We start from the raw sequence: 13,178 nt of genomic DNA, 5'->3' as shown, positions 1-13,178 counted from the left end.
TAAGATCATTTTGAATAAATTAGCAGCTTTTAAGATGATCAATTGAAGTTAAAGATCCAGTTTTTTAATCTGTCTAGTCGTCACATTTTTTTTTTTTACCTTTTTAGGGCTGTGGGTGCACGTACATGTTTGTTTGTTTTGGTTGCTGTCTTCATCCTGTGTGTATTTTCATATCCATGCACATGTTTATTTTTAGTATAGTGTGCTTGAGTGTGTGCATGGATCTGTTTATTCTTTTAGTAAGAGTGCTTCTTGCGCTGTTGCTGCGTGAGTCTGTGAGTGTTTCTTTCTAGCTTAGTGGAGGGTATTCCCCTGTGGCCTGCAGCACTTTGCTGCTCTCATACTGTTCTGCTCCAGCTCGTGCCCAAACATTCCCACCACTGACCTTAACTGCTATTTCCATGGGCACCTAGGGTCTATGTATTTTTCTCTCCTTCCAACCTCTTCAGTCTTCCCCTACGCTGCCTTTAAATTACTCAATTATGTGCACGCTAAACTCCACTTATGCAACTGAGAGTAGCTCCGAACAGCATGGTGGAATTTCAGAAGAAATTTCAGAGAACGGTCGTTACAATGGCACAGCGCTAAGCGATACAGTAAAGTGAAATGTGTGATTTGGTCACTCTTTGTGCTTTTTATTTTCACACAGTCTTCTCCTGAGTAAGTACCAGTCTCTAGTGATTAAATACATGATTTGTTTGTGAGCTACTAATGTGGAAATTTTATTCTTTAGCTTTTTTGATTTAGATATGTCCATGTGGAAACTGGGTTGAATGTTAAAGGAGGGTGATTGGCAGATGACAATATGTGAAGGTCTAACAGTAGTTTTTTTTTTCTTTCAGAACCAAAAGAGAACTAAGCTTTGATTAGTTCTCAATAATCAAATGGTAAAAAAGTGAACCATCTCTCCAGTAGCTCTACAGTAGCTTCACTTTGTCAGATATGAGATATCTGTGGGGAGATCATTAGGAAATAGCTGTCAGTAGGCCACTGGCCTGCCTGAAGTCATTCTCCCACAGACTGTACAGACAGCCAGACTACTGTTACAGTTACAGGCTGAGAAGGCAAAAAAAAAAAAAAAGTTCCAGAACAGCATTTTTGTGATCATGAATATTAAGAACCAATTACTATCTCAATATTATTAAAATAAAAGGATCATCTTTGAAGCTACACTGCTGTGTACTACTGCATGAATACTGACTGGAATGCACATGCAAAAGATTAAAGAACGGCTGTACAGTACTGTGATTACCACTCATTAGCTTGCCACCTAATTATACACAGCTAATTATGCTTTACAGACTTCTGCTATTTGATTAATTTTGGTTTGACCACTTGTGTCAGCTGAAGCCTGGAGACTACTGAAAATTACTGTACACTGTAAGTACAGCAGTTTCGCTGAAAAATGACGCAGACTTTTTGTGACTTCTTGTGCTACGTTAACATATTTTGCATGTTGTTTTATTTTTCTGATGCTCGACTCAAGGACTTATATTTTAACACCTACTTGCACATTTACTTCTGTCTTAGTTGTTGGTCACGCTAACGCTGATAGTAAATTAAACAGACTGCAGCTGTGTTTTTGCATGCTAACAATGCTGCTGTTGGCATTCAAGTCGGTTCTAAAAACTTGATGGATTGTTAAATAATGATGTGAAGACTTGACTCAGGATCTGCTGAGTGGTGTAGTCTTGATTCATCTACAGCTGTCCTTTATGTACTGACTATGTGCAAATATTAGCATGCTAACATCCTAAACTAAGAAAGAAACATTATAAGCTTTGGGCTAAACGGGGCCTCACCAAACATGAGCTTGTGCTTTTTTTGTTTTGTGAGGTCTCTGGTACGAGGCCTGGTCACAAAGGGTTTGTCATCAAAGTGCTTTGCTGCACCTTATGCTGGAGGGAAGCTCCCAAACTTCTGTAGCCTTGTGCACTTTCTCTACATGCTATGCATATTCACATTCATCATTCTGCAAGTAAAACAAAATGCAAAACAGAAAGGAAAACTTTTTTGATGACTTTTTTAAAGTAACCAGACAGTGACATCGTTACAGAGTATTAAAATACAAAAAAAAAAATAAAAAAATCTGTGAATTCCAAAAGGTTTCCACCCAAAATGGCTTGGCAAGCATATAACTGCAAAGGGATTTGCAAATGCATGAAGCTTGCCTGGACAGCACAAAAGATTAAAACTGTACTTCTCTGGTGTAGACTGAGCTATAAAGAGAAAAGTCAAAAAGCGGCACTCCCTTTGTGCGCTTTTGTAAAGGGTTGTGAGGTGTTATTTTGATGTCACTGTAATAAAATCTGACCCTGCCTTGTCTTGCAGCTAACTGACTCCACAGGCTCTTTCTTTCTGCCTTCTTGTGCCAGAACAAAGTTACAGGGTTTACCTGGTTTTCATGCTGTCTTTTCAAGCTTCAAGGAGTGTTCTGAATTCTTGGAAGATGAAGTTGTGTGATATGCAAATTTTTGCCATTAGTTAAACCTTCTGGAATAAAAACAAATCTCGGGAGCTCGCAGTAATATAATTTATCTCTTTTTTTCGCAAATTGTAGTCCATATTTACAGCAAGCTGAAGTGAAGTGAGTAGAAAACATTCCTCACTATTAATTAGGCTACAGGGGGATGTTTTTCGTCTTTACAGTTTTGTATACAGATGAAACTGTTAGAGTGACAGCCTTTGAAAATGTCTACAGAGAGAAACATGGCAGGGTTTCCTCAGTAGCAGGTTTAAAACCATATGTGTTCTCTGCCTTAGTAAACACTTTTTCATGTGTATTTCAGTCAGTCACATTGAAGTGCGAAGTGTTGATTTCTGTTTTTCAGGCACTGAAAGAATTCCTGGACTCCATACTGCTAGAAGTCATATTTGGTGTCTTTTTATGGACAACACAGGAGTAGTTTTTAGCTCCTGTTAAGAAGTGGTTGTCCTACAGATCTGTTGAGCTGGATTTTTAGAACCTTCACAGAGCTTTAATTTTAATTGTATGCTCTTTCAGTGGATATGTGCTATTAAAAACGAATAGCACTTTTTTAAAGAGAGATGCCTCATTGGTAAAAACTACATTTTATGTGTAGACAGTGAATCAATGGGTTGAAGGTCAGAGGACACTACAGTGAGTGAGAAAATGTGTAAACCCTGGCTGTATTGGCAGTGTGTGTGCTGCTTAGTAGAGCATGATTTAATGTTGCCTTTGTGAATGTAGGACAAAACTCATTATGGACAGCTCTTCATCCTCCTTTTTGTCTTTATCTTTCTCGCCTCTCTTGCTTTATCTCATTCACGCGTCCATTTTTTCTCACTCCTTTGGTGTGTGTCTTTCTCAGTACCTTGGTTTGTCCATTACCCAGTCTTGCATTTCTTACCCCCTTCATATGTCTGTTTCTTTTTTCTTCATTAACTGCCTATCATTCATTGTTTCTCCATCCTACTTTTTTCAATTTCTGCTATCTAGTGCATTTGCACTCTCCTGCTCTTGCAGCTGTCTTTGAGTCTTCCCTCACTTTTTTCCTCAGTTTAAAAGATCTGCCTCTTTCACCATCAACACATCACACAACTGTCTTTACTCTACGTCTGGGAGATACATACGCACTGCACCCACACATATACTTTTCTCTCAAAAGTACATCTCTATTTGTGGAAATAACTCAGTCACCAAACAATCGTAGGATGTAAAGGACAATCTGAGCTCTTTGGATTTATGAAAATGGTGCGTCATCCATGTGGAGCAGCAACTGTGTGGCCATGCACTGCTGGATTTGTTGCAGTTATTGTTCCATTCTGCTATGGTCCAACTTTGTGGTACGTTTGACAGCACACTTAATAGCATTAAATTATGCATCATCATGCATCATAAAATCCCGTTTTTGTTTTGCTTCTGCACAACAAAATGAAAAGAAAATATATGTATGTATACACTCTATAAATAAATGTCTTATAAAAGAACAGATTTTGTCAGATACTCATACATATGGTATATCATAATATATATGAATGTACATTCAACGTTTTTGCTGTTATCCTGCAGCTTTGTAAGCCTAATAGGACTGAAGGGAGGAGGGCAGTACATCCATGGGTAGATGGTTTGATGGATAGACAGAGTGATGAGAAGAGTACAGAGAGAAGTGAAGGCAAAACAAGGGGACACAAGATAAATTGGAGATTTCTCACCACAGGGTGTGAGGGCATGGAGACAAAGAGATGGATGAGTGTTGTTCCAGGGGTGATGGGGATAGAGGATGGATAACTGTGGATAGAAATGGCAGATGGATGAAGAGAGAGAAAAGAAGGAAGACGGTGTAGACTGACACAGTCTTTGAAATGAGGCCTTTTTGATTGAATACTAGAGAGAATAGAAAGAAACACTGGAAGAATGTTTGAATTAAGGGTTAACTAAATAAGAGCTAAATAGGTAGGCGAATATATTAGCTTTGTCAGGACATGTCACACAAATCCGGTTAATAAAATTAACATTTTCCTTTTTTACATCAACTCAACCCTCAGATGGGTTAAGAATAAACTCAAGTTGTATTTAAATCATTTAGTCTACAAAATGTCAGAAAACCAAAATTACAAAAAAATTACAAAATCTTAGAGTCCGCGGTCTTGTTTACAAAATATACTGTTTTGTACGAGAGTAACCAGACAAACAAAGAGGAGGCGTTAAATTCTCACATTTGAGCAGGTTGGCTATTGAAATATACAATATAGAGACATATTTTGATGTGCATTAACAATGTTTAACATTGAAAATGCTTTGTTCCAGGCAGTCTTGCTGCATTAACATATTGAAATGGCAATGGAAACTGAATTTATTTTTCAGAACAAGTCTCAAGAAAGTTTGACATCATCAGAACAGTTTGAGAAGCCTCCATGCAAAACCACTATCAGAGCAAAGGTCTGCAGAGGCTAATTGGACGGCCTTTCAAGGCACACTCAACCTAAATATGTAGATATGTTGGCATAATTTATTGATCTGTCAGTCTTATATAAGATGATCAAAAGTCCAGTCACCAATATGGTGGACACATACTTGAAAACACAATCATGACTGAATTGTTGAGGTGAGATGTTGAAATGGTGGAATAAGGCCTGAAATATATTTGAATAAATTGTTTTTGGAGTGAAATTCATATAGGATGAAATTCATCTACAGCTGAAATGATTAGAGATTGACTGGAATGTGGGCAGCATTGAAAGTAAATAATGGAATAATGGTATATGTGAGAGTAAAATGATAAAGTGGAATGATGCAATAAATATTGAAAGAAGTGTGCAGTGATGGAATAAGGGCTAGATTCAATGTGGAGAAAAGGGAATTCAGGATGACCAGGATGTTGGAATGAAAAAAAAATAGCTAAATGCTTTGGATTCAGAATAGGGGGGAAAAAGGTGGACTGAAGCGGGATTGAGCCTTTGTGATGTTTGGATTTGGGCTACACTGATTTCACATGACAAAAGAAGAAAGACTTAGAGATACAATACGGGCAGCAATGTTGGGGGAGAGAGAAAGGGAAGCCGGGGGAGGGGATGAGGAGAAAGAGCAGATAAGGGATACAAATTAAAACAAGTGTGACGACTGGTATCCTGAATTAACAGAATTACTTGTAATAAAGAAAAAAAACCTGCTTGTGACTGGAAGGATATTATATCTTTGGGATACATCTCAACATTTTTTAATATTTTGTTTGGAGATAGTTGTCTAAGTGTCAGAGGAAGAGTTGGATTTCCCTTGACGATACTTTGTTTCAGTGCCATGGCTCCCCTGATGTTCTTCTGTGTTTGCCTGCCTGTCAGACGTCACTGCAGCGTATGTCAAACTTGATCTGGCCACAGTTGTGATGCTGCCATCAAAAACTGTCTCACTGGCGTAGTAATGTGAAGAAGCTTTCTGCCTTCTCCCTGTAGGGATTTATGGGGATAGTGAACAAGCAGCTCACACTTACAGTGTGAGGCTTGTGGTTGATGATGTGGTGACAAGGGTATTACAGTCTCTTGCATAACACAGAGATACACACATGATCATGGCAGCATCTGTCATTTTAGTAGAATTACCATCATGTGCCGATAAGGATCTGAGTTCTGACATGAATACTCTGGGTGTTTTATTTTTTCCTGTGTATTTTCAAAATTGTTCAGTACATTACATTTTTCTCACTATGTATATAGACCTACATCCTAAAAGGAGAGGAGAACATTTTCTTTCATCTCCCATGCCATTTCAAGTAGTACTTTTTTTTCTTAATGGTAAGATTATATGAAAAAAAAACTACAGGAGGAAAGGAAATACACTTAGGAACACATTGCTAGTACTAAGTTGGTCCCGCTATTGCATCAAAACTACCTTAATTCTTCATAACAGGAATTCAACCAAATGCTTGAAATATCCTTCAGAGATTTTGGTCTATATTGGCATGATAGCATCACGCAGCTGACGCATTTTTATTGGTTGCGCATCCATTATATCAATCACTGCTGTATCCTTAATTAAGATCTGGTGACCGTGGAGGTCATTTCACTATAGTGGACTCATTTTCAAGTTCTAGAAAGTTTGTGATTATTGAAGGTTTGTGACATGGCACGTTATTCTTCTGGCAACAGCCATCAGAAGATGAGTACACTGGTAATAACCAGATGGATGTGGTCAGCAACAATACTCGTTTAGGCTGTGCTGTTTTACCAATACTCAGTTGGTACTAACAGGCCCAAAGCTTAACGAGGAAAGATCCTGCACATCATTACACCAGCCACCACCACCAGCTAGAACCCTTTATACATCGATGGTAGGATTGGCCTTACTTAGGTGCTTTCATGTTGTTTACACCAGATTCTGATGACAGACAACGTTTTTCTAAACGTCTGTTGTCCATTTTTGGTGAGCACATGAGAATTGTGGCCTTAGCTTCGTGTGTGATCTTCTGCTGCTGCTTCATTCCTTTCTGCTTCAATGTTTGGTGTGTTGTGCTTTCAGAGATGCTCTTCTCAATGACTTGGCTGTAATAAGTGGTTATTTGAATTACCATTACCTTCCTAGCTCAAAACAGTCTGGCCATCCATCTTTGACCTGTGCCAGTCCAAAACCTGTGCTGACTGGATATTTTCTCCAGTCTCTGTAAACCCTGGAGATTCTTCCCAAAAGGTTGATTCTGATCATGGACGCAGCGTTTTCAGTGGGAGAAACGTTTCGTCACTCATCCAAGTGACTTCCTCAGTCTCAGGTTTCCCCAACCTTATATAAACAGTACATTTGCAAAATGACTGAAACTAGCCCACTGAATGAACAATGGGCTGGAGATGGTTGTGAGGGAAAATTTCAATAGATCAGCAGTTCCTGAAGTGCTCAGCTCTGTGTGGCACCAACAAACTTCCCACATTAAACATCACTTAAATACCTTTCTTAGCCATTATATTGCTCACTTTATATTCAGCAGGTTGTCTTGACGATGTCTGCACGCTTAATTGCATTTTTGTTTCTGCAGTGAGACGGGCATTTGAACAGGGGTACCTAACAAAATAACTGGCACTATAATTTTCTACAACATGGATGTGACAAATTAAAAAAATTAACCTTTTTCTTGTTTTGTTCTTCTATATTTGTCATTTGTCTGTATAATTTAGTAATAATGTCAGTATACAAAATGCATTGTAGGTGCAATAATTAGATCAGATTTCACTGGACCCAAAACACCCAGTAGTTCAAGTAAGATACTTTCTAGCCTGTATCTATGTCTTTTTAATTCATGTCATATGAGTTTAGAGCATTCAGATTCCCATACAGAAATGTTCTGTCATCCCTCATCACAGTCAAAGATAAAGAGTGCAAAAATCTGCAAGTGGCAGGAAACCATCATCTCCTGAACTATGAATTGACTGGATTCATCAAGGAAAGAGACACCATTCATCTTTTTAGATCCTACTCAACTGGAGTCTGCTAATGGCTTCTTTCATTGAACTCTTTCCTCCTGCATCATGCTCTCTCTCCAGCTTTCTCCCCACCCCCTTCCCCCCATCATCTCCACGTGGTGATGCTGTCATGACAACTAAAGTGCTTCCTGAGTGCTTGTTGGGTAAACTGACTTTCCCAGAAGAGCTTCCTCTCTTTTACCCTTGCCCCTGTTAACATGCATACACACCCACATGGTTTTATCTATACTTGTGAAGACCTTAATTAACTCATTGTCATTACCATACCTCTGACCCGAGCCATAACCAGCATAACAAGTTGCATAATCCCATTTGTTACCCTAACAGACAAATGCATCATCCTCACTCAGACAATACCCCTAAAAGAAAATCTCTTTGAAGAAAATGGGCCAGCCATTTGTCCTCACAAAGATATAAGAGCAAACGCTCACGCACCCACACAGACACGCAGAAACACACACACGCATTCCTGCAGTTGCTGAAATATTCATAAAATGCTTCATTCAGCAGAGCGAGGTTCCTTCCATGAAAGCCTGGCCATCTCCAGAGTCCGAGCCAGTGGTGGCTTAGTACTGATCATTTTGGCACTATATTACCCATAATGCATTTAAGAGAGGTGATGAGTTTCCAACGGTTTATAAAACCATCATAGCTCTACAGCAATGATGCAATGCAAGCATGCTATTTTTTTGTGTTGAGTCTGATGGATTTGAAAACATTGAAGCTAATATATATAATATATGTATATATATATACATATATATATATATATACAGTATATATATGTATATACTGTATACACTACATTCAGTCATTCACCCATTCACACACATTCACACACTGGCGATGGCAATGTAGCTTGCCGTCGCCAGTGTGTGAATGTATATATATATATATATATATATATATATATATATATATATATATATATATATATATATATATATATATATATATACACATATGTTAAAACTTTGACATTTATGGATTTGGTTTAGGAAATTATATAGAGATATCCATGCATTTATAGCACAGTTTACTTGATTTCTGGTACCTTCTATCTGATTAAAAACAGCTGGATTATACCATACACGCAAATTTGTGAATTAAAAGTCATAAAAAATTCACAACCTAATTTTATACATGTCACATATGTCTGTCCCATCACCTTTTTGCAAGAGCATGGTTGTACAACTGAGATCCTGACCTTTGTACACCTAGTTTGTGGATCTGTGCAATTTTTCTTCATGGTTGTTGGTCTGTTGATGGAGTCTAATATTTGGAAGTAAATTAATGTCAGCTGAATGCTGAAAGGGCACTATAGTATGTTTTATGGCTAGTTAAATTGTTTTCCCAAGACATCCGGTCAGCATATTATGACATATGATTTATCACACATTTCTTATATTTACTCTTTTTCTCTCGACACTCACTGAGCCAATACGTTGGGTTTTGTTCGAAAGCTATTGTGACCTGGATGCTTGACCTTTGGGTTTCTGCTTGTGGTCTGATTGTGAGAATAAATGGATTGTGAACAATGGCCTCCTCTGTCAACCAACAGAAAGGAAAACCCCATTGACTCGATTGTGTATTATTACGGTATTATCATCCGTCTTTGTTTGTGTTCACACAGAAACATGCACAAATATGAGCATGCATTGGCACATGCACACATGCAGACGCATGCACACAAACACAGTAATACAAAAATAATAAAGGTATGAAACATCTCATACATGCACACCCTGAAACATGTTGTGTTTATGATTGTTAGGCCAGTAGTTTGCTGTGGGACAAACACAGGAACAGGATATTTACTGTGTTTCCTCAGCTGGTTTATTAGTTCACAATAGTATCTGCTAACAATATAGGTAGTGCATTGAAATTCAGCCTTGTGAGTATTTGGATTTCTTCAGTCAAAGTTTACTTTTTGGTCAGTCCTGCTGACTGTGTGTACTGTTGGAAGAGTGACGGGAAAGATGGAAACATAAGTGGTTGTCACAGAATGGTGTGAGCCATTTGTGTTTCCATCCTCATTTCATCTTTTTATGGCTGTTTGGTGGTTCACTGGTGCAACATAACTGCAGTAAAAACAACTGGACAGCTACATTTACGATTTACTGTGTAGTCCAATATGCAGCGTTCTCTAGCAATCTGATGCATTACTAAAAATACCACCTACAAGAGCGAAGTGCTGCTTTCATGTTAAAAGGTCTGATCAGTAATAATCCATTAACATACTATGTAATTATACATGAGAGATCTTTTTTTTTAATATATTTGCATCCATACAGTTTTCTAAGTCCATATAAATGAATTTAAATCCAGTGTTCAGACACAGTATGCGGTCCTTCACTTTAAATTCTCTTTCATTTTAGTCCTCATCTCAGTACGTCTCCTTCTCTCTGCCTTAATCGCTTACTCGCTCTAATCCCACCAAACGACAGCCAGTCATATAAATCAACATGTTTATAGTGAAATGTTTCCAATTAAAGAGGACGTTCGTTAAGAAGCATCAACGGACACCGCTGGATCCTTAATTGCCTGGGATGCCAGTGTATGATGCATATTAATTACGTATTAACCTTACAGTCAAACACACACAAATGCACATTAGTGTGTATTGCATATTAATTACCTATTACCCTTTGTGCTGTGCATTAAGAGCTGCATGGCATCAGAAAGACAGCTTGCCCAAGGGCAACACACATACTCACACACACGTACATTAATACCACCAACGCCGTCTATTCAGGTTGCATTCACAATGAGGAATGAGCCATTTCAGTCAGCCAGGCATGACCATAACTAATCTCACTGCAGGAAGTGTGTCTGTTAGTGTGTATACATATGTGTTTTCGGTTATTTGCGCATTTCAGATGGTTAAAGAATTAAAGCACCTCATCCGAATCAGCTGCCTGCACGTCCCTCGCTATTGTTGTGGAAATATGAAAGGGGAGTTGGTCAAAAACAGACAGTAAATGTAATGTAAAATAAATGAAGTGAAAAAAATTCACTTAAAAATAGCACTTATTTTTAATAAACCTTTAGTAATCAAGCTGCCATGTAAAGTTAATGTAGACCACTTGCATGTTATGCAGTCCTATCTAAACAGTTGTATTGTGGATCTTAGGGCTGCCCCTCAGCTGTTTCTTGGTCTCAGATTCTAGACTGTGTTCTTAAATTTACTCTCTGTGGCTTTTTAATCACTTAATCCTATTTCCAACCTCCAGTTTGCTTCTCTGACCTTCACAAACCTTTGCATCCAAATCCTTTAACACATAATTAAGTGAAGAGAGTGATATTGATATGTAGTCATGATATATGTTGTCAGCTGTACTCATACAATTTGAAAAACACATCTATAGACCTAATTTCTCTGCATGTTCTTTGTTCATTTTCATGTAGAGCATGGATAATCTATTTATCCTAAATGAAAATGGAAATGAAGTAGAATTAATGATAATAAATACCTTAACAAGTACTCATTAGTCAACTAGAATTGACTTTTATTAAAGTGGCATGCAATGGATTTTTTTTCACGCCAGTTTGCACATTTTAATTGCAAATGTTTATATCATTTTCATAATCATTTACAACTTCCAGGGGAAAGACATTTCCATACATTAATTTAATTTAATCAGACCGCATCAACTCGTCTTTGACGCCACACTGGGAGCAAAAGTCTATCAGTCTATCAAACGTGGAATAGAAAAAATAGATAGATTTTTCAACTAACAAATATATTTAGTTTGCATAAGCAGTAAATGTCAAAGTAACAATGATTTATTTTATTTTCATTATGGAAGGTTTAACTATTCCCCAAGAACAATTAGAGATCATATATGTGTATATTCTCTTGAGTGACAGCTGGCCACAACGGTGGCCAACAGACAAATTAAGAAGAAAGAAAAAAAAAACATCCAGAATGTCAAAACGAGTTCAACAGGAAATCCAAGTAGGGAGCCATCATAGTACCACACTGTGCCCACACCATACTGTTTGACTGACAGGTGATCTTTAGGGAGCGCCACATACACGCACACAAAGTCACAGACACGCACGCCTGGTGATGAGAGCTTACCAAATCAAAAAGAGATGAAAAATAAATAAAGATAATCCATCATCTTGGCATTATACCTGAATGTAGTATCAGAAATTATTAAAGAAGTTTTTCTTTTCTTTTTTTTTTATTTATTTATTTTCTGCTTTGACTCTACTCTTCAACACTTTACTTCACTGTTTGGGCACAAACATACTTGTCTATGTATGTGAAATGAGCTGCCATCCCATTTTTATTGATTTGACCATGGGGGTTTGGAGGATGAAGCCAAGGAGACCTAGAGACCAGACAATGGCAATAAATCTATATGCAACCATAAGTGTGTAGGTGTGTGTGTGGTAGGTGTGTGTGTGGTAACAGGCTCAAAAAAAGATTAGGTGTGTCCTACTGCCCTGGCCCGCACACCCATGTTGAGGGTAGTACATCATTGCCCTAACAAAGCACATTAAGTAAGGGAGTAACCATCAGTACAGAAGCTGAAACATTAAAATGCTTCATGAAACAAAAATACACAAAAAATGTATCTCACGGAACAACTTTCTTAAACACCTGAATGAAACAAGCCATACAAAGGCAGTTAAGCATAGAGTATGTCACCAGATGTAATCCTGTCCTGAAGCTTCGCCGGCTTCATAAATGTGTCAAAAACATTATCTTGAACCCCAACTTATAATTACAGTATGTGAGGCATTCGAAATGCCAAACAGATTTTATAAAAGGCCTGTTACCGTGTGTGTGTGTGTGTGTGTGTGTGTGTGTGTGTGTGTGTGTGTGTGTGTGTGTGTGTGTGTGTGTGTGTGTGTGTGTGTGTGCGAGAAGCAAAGGTGAGACTTAGAGTGATCCAGGGCAGAGGGAGAATTTTTCAGGCCTAATGTTCCATGACAACAGACCAAGGTTCCGTCAAGGTGAATCAGAGACACTGCTGCCTAACGACTGAAACACACACACACACACACACACACACACACACACACACACACACACACACACACACACACACACACACACACACACACATACACACAAACCATCCCACCAGTCTTCCTTTGTCTCGTCCTTTCTTCTCTTCTCTCTCCTTGTCTCATCCTTGTAAGCTTGGCTTTTCTCCTCCTATCATTTCCTTTTCTCACCTTATCTCTGTTTTTAACCATCACATATTGTTTCTGTTTCCTAGTTTTTGTCCTCC

General features: G+C 38.2%; 1 protein-coding gene across 1 annotated transcript in view; it reads left to right on the top strand.

The window, feature by feature from the left end:
• LOC116324962 (ephrin type-A receptor 5) overlaps positions 1-13,178 on the top strand; it is a 56,199-nt gene that overhangs the window by 13,832 nt on the left and 29,189 nt on the right. The window lies entirely within an intron of this gene.

The sequence above is a fragment of the Oreochromis aureus genome, linkage group 7 (genome assembly GCF_013358895.1).
Source record: "Oreochromis aureus strain Israel breed Guangdong linkage group 7, ZZ_aureus, whole genome shotgun sequence".
Lineage (NCBI taxonomy): Eukaryota > Metazoa > Chordata > Actinopteri > Cichliformes > Cichlidae > Oreochromis > Oreochromis aureus.
This window is presented reverse-complemented; position numbering and strand designations above follow the sequence as displayed.